The 8723-nt window shown below is 45.9% G+C and overlaps 1 non-coding gene across 1 annotated transcript; it reads left to right on the plus strand.

Annotated features, from left to right (window-relative positions):
• The first annotated feature begins 477 nt into the window (after positions 1 to 477).
• TRNAQ-CUG (transfer RNA glutamine (anticodon CUG)) lies at positions 478 to 549 on the plus strand. Its single transcript has one exon. It is a non-coding gene; the product is annotated as a tRNA-Gln (tRNA).
• The last annotated feature ends 8174 nt before the right edge of the window (positions 550 to 8723 follow it).

Genomic DNA, 8723 nt, shown 5'->3' on the forward strand with positions numbered 1-8723 from the left:
GAGGACGCGCCGTCCCCCGACGAAGCCGGCAGCGCCCCGCGCGTCTACCCTTGCACCTGGGTCCCAGGGAGGGGACACCCCAAGAAGTGCCTAGCCCTGTCCTGAGGACGTTCAGAGCTCCCAGGGCAGCGGCGAGAGGACAACTGCAAAGAAGGGGAAAGGAAGTTTGCGGGTTTTTTGGCGTTTGGGTTTTTTTTTCTGGCGGGAATTTTACCTCAGGGCAGAAAACTCTAGAAATGCCTGCAGAGCAGGCGCATTTGGGGGAGGCCGCCAAGCCGTCCCCTGTCGCTCCTCCCGAATGGACCTCGTGTCTTTCCACGACGTACAAACCTGAGGGCAGGCGAGTCAGGCGCCTCCTGGCGTCGCGGAGGAAGCGGGCTCGGGGCGGGGGGACGAGAGCGCCCGGCGGGAGGCGGGTGCTGGGCCCGCGGGGCTGCGCGCGGCCTGGCTCCGCGGCGGGAGGGGCGGGCCTGCCGCGGTTCCATGGTGTCATGGTGAGCACTCTGGACTCTGAATCCAGCGATCCGAGTTCGAGTCTCGGTGGGACCTTTCCCTTTAGGCCGCGCCGGCGTCTTTTACTCCCGCAGCCAGAACTCAGTCTCCTGCCGAAGCCCGCGTTCCTCCGGCTCCTGTTCCTGCCACCGCAGGCACCTCGCAGCCGCGTCCCTGACCTCTGCCGGCTCCTTCTCCAGAAAACCGGCTTCTCCGACCTGCGCGGTCCACATGGGCAGGTGGCGCGCAGGTGGGGGACGAGCCCGGGGTGTCCCCGCTGGCCCCGGGCGGTCAGCCCGTCTCTGGCCATCGGAGGCCCGGCCCCGCCGCCAAGCGGCGCAGCGACCGAGCCAGTGCCACCCCGCCGTCGGGGCCCCCTGGGTCTCGGGGGTAAAAGGCAGAGGCTGCGCCGCCTGAGTCCTGCCCCGCGAGGGGGCGTCACACCGCAGGCGTAACTGCGCGCTTGTCCCTGTGAGTCAGGGGTCGCTGTGGGGGCTGTGATGTCGCTGGTCAGACAGGGTGACAGCCTCTTATGGTTCCAGACCCGAATGGGTAGTGCTGTATTTAGGTGCCTATTCTATTCTGAAGTTTGATTGATCCTATTCCACTGTGTTCCGATTTTATTCAGAATTTCTAGCTCCTAAGTCTCCATTGGACACGAAAAGCCGCTGTTAGGCTGAGATTTCAATCTTGACCCCAGGAAGTCCCGTGCTTTCCTCCCAAGCTCAGCCAGAAAGAGGAGAAAGGCCAAGGATTCCAGCGTCTGGGGAGACCAGGGCTCCCTGACCCCTCTCCACCCAGGCCTTTGAGACACTTGCAGAGCTTCTCATCAAGGCTAGCCTGTAGCGAATATACTTTGTTTCGTTAGATTTGGGTGGAAACCAGATTTATTTTTTTATCATTATAAACTTAAATTCCTTTTTCAAATGTTGCCTCTGGATATGGAAAACACCATGTAACAAATAAACCTTTTGTGCAAGGCCTTCTGTGGAACAGCCACATGGATAAGAACTAGCCGAAGAGAGTATAAAACATAATAATTTATGTGTACCCCAGAACAGTGACAAAATTTTAACACCTGCTTTCGTCAATTGTGTTATGATTGGCATTGTTGGGTATTTCTTTATTCTTTTGTCAATATAGTGTGGGAAAAAGCAAAGGAGGCGGTATAAGATATTGTATTTCTATGACTCCCAGTGCCCTTAAAAACAAAACTAGTGGTATTAGAGAAAAGAGTCTCAGTTGAAAGACAGACATTCAATCAAAGCCTGTAGTTCTGAGTTTGAATTGTGAATGTGAATATATGTGAATGCATGAACACATACAAATATGAGTATGTATTTGCTAGCTCTGTCCACTGCAAAGGTCTAGAATTCAACCACTTCCATTGAGTGTCTTTAGGTTACACAATTTGATTTGGGAATAATGTTTTTCACAGAAAGGAATCAGAGATTTTGAGAGATATGACTGAGTCCCGGTCAGGGGCAGATGAGACAGAAGCACCTTGTCATAGTGATATCTACGAAGGTCTCAAAGACTATTAAAATCTTATGAAAAGGAGAAAGGAGCCAGCTTAAAGGCACATTCACTGCTGAAAGAGAGGATCATTGGAGTATCAGTAAGGACTCTATTGCAATGAATTGAAATACTTCAATGTGTTTGAAACTTTGATTTCATATTAGCACGGGGGAAAAAAAAGAAATAAAAGAAACTAGTTGGTGACCATGGAGGATGCTTGGGGAATTGCTCATTAAGCTGCAGTTTTCTTTACAGAGGGTACCACTAAGTAACTACACAGTATTTAGTACTAAGGGGAAGTTTTTTTTTATGCAAGTGTACCAGCTAAATAACACATGGCCATGGAATATCACCATTTTGCTCCACATAACTAGTTCACGGATCTAGGCCTTGAACTCCAAGGGCTGCTAACATTATTTGAGGAAACACACAGGAGTTGATGTGCCCCCTGATCAGAGAGCACACACCACTTCTGAGGTGCCCTTGCCAGGATACCAAACACAATCTCCTCTGCCTCTGTATCTACTGTGTCCAAAATAGGGGCCACTAGACACATATGGCTATTGAATACCTAGAATGTGGCTAGGACGACTAAGGAACTGGATTTTAATTATATTTAATTTATAATTCATGTGAATGTAAACTTAAAAGCTGAAGATATGCACAACATTTTTCTATTAAACACAACTTTAAAGCTTTGGTGGAATTATGTTTCCCTTAATGTGCAGCATTAATTAGCTGTGTAGAAGATAATATTTGTATTATTGTGTGCTTATACTTTTCAGTTTTCAATGTGGTTACTCGGAAAATTGAAATTACATATGTGGTTTGCAATTTCATTATATTCCAGCACTGCTTTAGATTCTACCACCAAAAAGAAAGTATGGAGGACGGAAGAATTTATTAAAGAACACCCAGTTATACAATTTACATTGTGGGAATGCTACAGAACAAACAACTCCATTTCTTCAACAAATGAATGATTTAAGAAAGGAAAAGAAAAGGACAGCAAGAGACCAAGAGAGCTAGAGCAAGAGTGAGAGGGAAGGAAGCAAGGAAAGAAGGGGGGGAGGGACAACGGGAGGGAGGAAGGAAGAGGCAGGGGAAGAAAGGAAGGGAGGGAGGGAGGAAGAAACCCAGAGTAAATATGTGTGTAAAGACTTCAACACATATCCTACTAATTACAGTTTGTGCATTTTCTTTGGGTCCCAAGAAAGAATAACTTAAAAACAATAATGGGAAATTTGAGCACTCTTTTATGACATTAAAGATGCTGAATTAATTTATGAACAATTATAATGCTATGATGAGAATACTTTCAAAAAGAGTCCTCATTTACGGAAACATACTGGCAAAATGACAGACGAAATATGATATCTGAGATTTGCTTTACAGAATATAGGGAAAGGTAAGTGGGTGGCTTGTAGTAAAACAAGGGCAGCCATAAGCTGATATTTGTTGGTCGTGGCTAACAGAGATGGGGATGTTCTTATATAATTCTATTTTGTGTACTATTGAAAACCTGCATTTGAAAAAGAATGATAGGAGAGCACAGGTCCACCTAGGATAATGGCAGCAGGAACTCTCCACGTGCATTTCAGAGGGCTAGGGACTAACAGAGAGAGTCAAGGACACCAGTCATAACCCTGCCCCAACCAAGGGCCAGAGGACACCGTGGACTCCAGTTGGTTTGTATTTAGCCCGGTGTGGGAGCCACACAGAAGTAGAGGAACCGGCAAAGACTCTGCACATAGAGGAGCACAAAGATAACTGACACACATCAGGGATCGATAAGGTCTGGTAAAATTTTAGAGAAAGCATCATAGAATAAGATATTCATACACTCTCAAAGCACCACTAATCAAATTACTGATTATAGACAGCAAACATATCTTTCCAATGAATGGATCTCATGAAGCCCTGCACAACAAAGTGTCCAATGCTAAAATGACAATAGTGGTGACAGGCAAAGTGGACACTCTCAGCCTCCAAAGGGGCTGCGCTAGGAAGCACACAGCATGCACTAGGTGGTGTTCTAGGCAAAAAGGTTTCCCCTGAATTTAATCACGAGGAAATGATCAGACAATGGCAAACTGTAGGCCTTTGAGCCAGACAACTGACCTGTCCTCTGCAAACAAGTCAATGCCACCACCATTGAAGACAGCTACCAAAAGGTGAGGAGAGGCTTGAGGTTCCCAAGGACTAGAGAAATATAGCAGCACAATCTTTTTAGGCCTTTGGAACCCAAAACATCTCTTCTCCTTTTTGTGGTCTTAGTTGTGGAGACATTGACTGTTTGAAGAAAGACTGGCCAGCTGTCTTGCTCAGTGGCCTAAATTCTGCAGTTTTCTGATCACTACCTTGTAATGAAACTCAGGCTAAACATTTTCAGCAAGAACACTGCATAGTTAATGCCAACTACTCCTGGTCCAGTCCATCTAGTGGCAAAGAATGACCAGGTTGACATGTTGCCTTCTTCCAGTTGCTCCTGATGCTGGTGTGTGGAGGAGGCATATTGAGAGGAACAAGAGTTAAGGTCTCTCCAAACTGTGTGTCCATCAAAGCATTGGTCTCCTTATTGACTGATCACACTTGGAGGCTGATGGCTGGGATTTCTTCCATCAAATCTGTCTTTTGGAGTGTGGAAAGTGGTTGTTGGTTGGGATGTCGATTCTCAGGAAAGGATCCCTCCAATATTCTGCTGAGGCTTGAACTTGACTTGCTGTTGTAGATTTTTTTCATCAAATGGAAAAGGTACATTTTATAATATGGATTCATCCAAACTGGCAATATCTTTTCTTAGTTCCTAGGGAAACTGGTATCTGCAAAAGACAGAGGGAGAGAGAGAGATGACACGGGAGTTTTCCTAGGTCCTGCTGATTCCTGAGCCTGGAGGGATGGCTACATGATGACAGAGGCCCGGGCAGGCTGAGCTCCTGTTGACAGGAGGAGCTGAAGGGGGAGCCACAGGCTGGCTGAAGGGGAAAGTGAGATGCATAAGTTAGCAGAAATAGCTCCTGAAATTTTCATCCAGCCTGTGGAGCAGAATCTAGGGACCCCTGTCCTCACCCCACCAGTGCTTGGTCATATTGCAGCTCAAGCTGCTGCAGAGCCTTAGCCAGCTTCCTACCACCCAATCCGCAGCAGCCACTTTACTCTTGAACCCCTTCATCTGAATCGAATGATGACATTCTCACATGTACCAGGGATGGATGTACTTAGCATCCCTCGTACACATTCAGAAACGGACTGCTATGGGAGCAGAGATGCTTGCTGGAGAAATACACTCTCTTCTACCTCTACATCCCTGCCTTCTGAGGAGGAGGGACCGGCTACAGGGAGAGCCCTGCAATATGAGAGCCAACAGGGACCTCAGAAGGTATCCAAGTCCAGTTCCACCTTTTACAGATGAGGAGCTCTGGTGCCAAGGAACTAAGGACTAACTAAAACCACGTGGCCTGTGGTTGCAAACCCTGGTCTAGGACCCAGGCCACAGGCCCTTTCCATACACTTGGGGGAACAGAGAGGAGAGGCTCCCATGTGGAGGTGTCAGCAATTAATAGAGGCTGTTTGGTCACCCTCCTGGACAGGGATCAGGCTCTACAGAGAAATCCTGCTCCAGAGGGGCTGAGGAAAGAATGGAAACAGGGAGAACTCAAAATGAAATTAGCAAAATGAGAGCAGGGAGTGTAACGGCGGCCCAACCCCTTTGCATCCCATGGACACCAACAGTCTATGAAGGTGATTTCATGCTGGATCCCCCGAGAGCATTGCTAGAAACGTTCTCAACCTCTAGACAAACACAACTCTGAAGTGAAAGGGAAAAAGCATTAGTTTTAGTTATACTAGATTCTCATCACTGTTTTCTCTAACTTTGCCCAAAGAAAGAGTCTCTCCTAGTATTTTACACTAGTGTATAGACGGGCATGAAAAAGGATACACATAGGAGAATGAGGCCTAAGATTCATTATGGGGCTTTTGCATAAAGAAAGAATTTAATTAAAAAACGCATTTGTTGAATCTGCAGTTCTGAGCCAATTAGTAGGCTGTGAAATCCATTTAGTAACTAGTGAACTGCAAGTTGCATTTTAACAGTAGAAATGAAAACACTCCAGTTCATTATTGTGGTAAGGGGAGGTACTATTTTATACTGTGGGTTTCTATGTAATGTGTATTTTTTATTGTATCTTGTACTATAAAAATTGTAAAAAACATTGGATCCAAACAGAGAGATTATATATCGAACCTACGTATCTATCTTTTTTCTCTTTGCTCTGAGCTATACAAATAGTTCTGTTGACAGAAGAATGCTAATTCCCTTAAAGGCTGATCTTCAGCTTTTCTATGAAGTAGCCACACGATGGACACTGCCATACTGGTTACTGACGTCCTACCAGATCCATAGTCCTTCTAATCCCTAGACGCATATTAGCAGAGCTTTTAAAAATACTGATACCCAAACCTCACCACAGAACTTTACAATCAGAATTTGAAGAGATTGGGTTAAGGCATTCAAGTTAGATCAAAACTCACCCACTTCTTGTTTTCTAACTGCATGATTGAGAACTACTCACTAGACCTACACTGTTTCATACCATTCTTTTTCTTCTCTCCTTCTAGTCCACCATGGACTTCTTTTCCACTGGCCCTAAAGCTTTTTTGGCCTTTCTCCGACACTCCCATATAAATAACTTGCCTTCTCAATTAGATTTGTCTGAAGCAATGATTAGCTTATATTCTTGTGTATCTAACTGGGTCTTCATACATCTGGCCCAAAGGTAATTCACTCCAATGCTCTCCTCCATTCCCTGGCCTCAGATTCCAACTCAGTTCATTTTTCTGGATTCTTACTGAACATGTAGAAGCAGTCATTTGGAAAAAGGGAGAGGTCTGAATGCCTATGCACCTCACGTCTATGCATTTTGAAAACCTGGCCTCTGCATCTCCTTTTGGCCACTGTCCCTTTAGCGTGCCATCTACTGTCCTCCAACTACTGCCAGCTCCAGTGAGTCCCTGGAAGCCCCATGCACATCAGCACAGAACTGCCCACCTGGAGCCGAGGAGAGCCCTGACTCCAGGCCAGTCCAGGACTCCCACCTATGACCCAGGTTCTTATTTAGTTTTTATAATCAGGGCTCTTTTCCTCAGTTTCAGCATTTCTTATTCAGGTGGAGAAGTTGAGGGTTAAGGGCTGTCCGAGGTTGGGTCCTCCAAAAGCCAACCCACATGCAAGTAATTCATTCAGTCGTGATCCTGGAAGGAAGAGGCAGTGGATTTGGGGGGGATGGGCAAGGAAAGGAAGCTGAAGAAACCAATATGTGGTATCAGGCGAAGCAGCATGTCTTCAGTGTCTTAAATGATGCTCTTCTGATGGAGGACCATGGATCTGAGCCTCCCTATGGCTGAAAGGAACGGTCAGAGGGAATATCAGGAGAGCAGTTACAGAGACTGAACAGGGTTCAGAGTACAAACAGGAGAAGGAGATGGAAGGGCCTGGCAGGGAGGCAGCCCCCATGGGAAACAGAGCAAAGACCAGACGAGGTAGCATCAGCTGTTGAGGGCACAAAGGAGGAAGAGGAAAATTAGTGTGAGACTGAGCTGTAACCTTAAGTGAAGAGTATAAGGCAGGAGTGCATGGAAGAGCCTCAGGTGTGCTTACCTCTGTACCCTAAGCTTGAAGGCCAGGGAATCTGCATGCTAGTCTCCACGTGCTGAACAGCAGTTTTCTTCTGATAATCTTCTGTTTCAGGACACTTAAGGCATGAATCTTGCTGCAGACCAGACACTCATGCTTGCTGGCAGCTGAGCCCTCACCCTCCGGCTTGGGAGGGGTCTTCATTCCAATGGAGGCATCCAAACCCAGCTCTGACATAAAACCACAGACAACAGGATCCATTGTTACTCATGACCTTCCTATGACTTATTCCCCCACCCAAGAGGGACAGCAAGTAAGGAAAGTGTCCAGGAACAAGAAAGGCCACCTGAAAGGCCATGGTCAGGTGAAGCCAATGGAGACATTTTTATACGTGCTTTTTGTTGATCTTCCTTACACTACCCAGTAAGATTGCCATGGGACAAACATGTTCCCAAATGCCAAAAAAAATGTCAAGAAAAATAAAATTGATAACAACGGAAAGGTCCTAGGTAGAAAAGGCAAAGGCAAGGAAATCATTCCAGATACAGGTTGTACAATTGGGAGGGAAGAGATTGTGGAGATCAAGCAAAGTCCATGTTGAAGGGAAACCTCATGATAGAAAAAGGTGCGGGAAGCCTGAAACTGGAAAATTTAAAAATATGCATCAATATATATTTCACATATATATGCATATATACTATGTGTAATATTTATACATAGTCAATCTAAATAAGGCATGGAAGATACGATAAAATGCAACAACTCTCACAAGTGTGTGTGTATAAAGGAACAAACACATGAGCGTGTTGAGATATCGACTGGATCGTTCTAATGGACTCCTGATGAGCTGAGTTTGAAAAAGCAAGGAGGAAAATAAGAAGAATGAGAGAGCGAAGCTCTGGTGGGAAACATGAACTGTTACATATTGGGGGTGGGATCCCAGGGTGGAGGAGTATGAATCAAAAGTCTATTAAGATTATCCTATGCTGCAAAGTCTGATGCGAAGCCTGGATTTATGCTGAGTCCTCTGGGGAAACTGAGTAGGAGACAGAGTGACTGAGCCAGCGGGGTTAGGTCT

The sequence above is a fragment of the Hippopotamus amphibius genome, unplaced genomic scaffold, assembly GCF_030028045.1.
Source record: "Hippopotamus amphibius kiboko isolate mHipAmp2 unplaced genomic scaffold, mHipAmp2.hap2 scaffold_442, whole genome shotgun sequence".
Taxonomy (NCBI): domain Eukaryota; kingdom Metazoa; phylum Chordata; class Mammalia; order Artiodactyla; family Hippopotamidae; genus Hippopotamus; species Hippopotamus amphibius.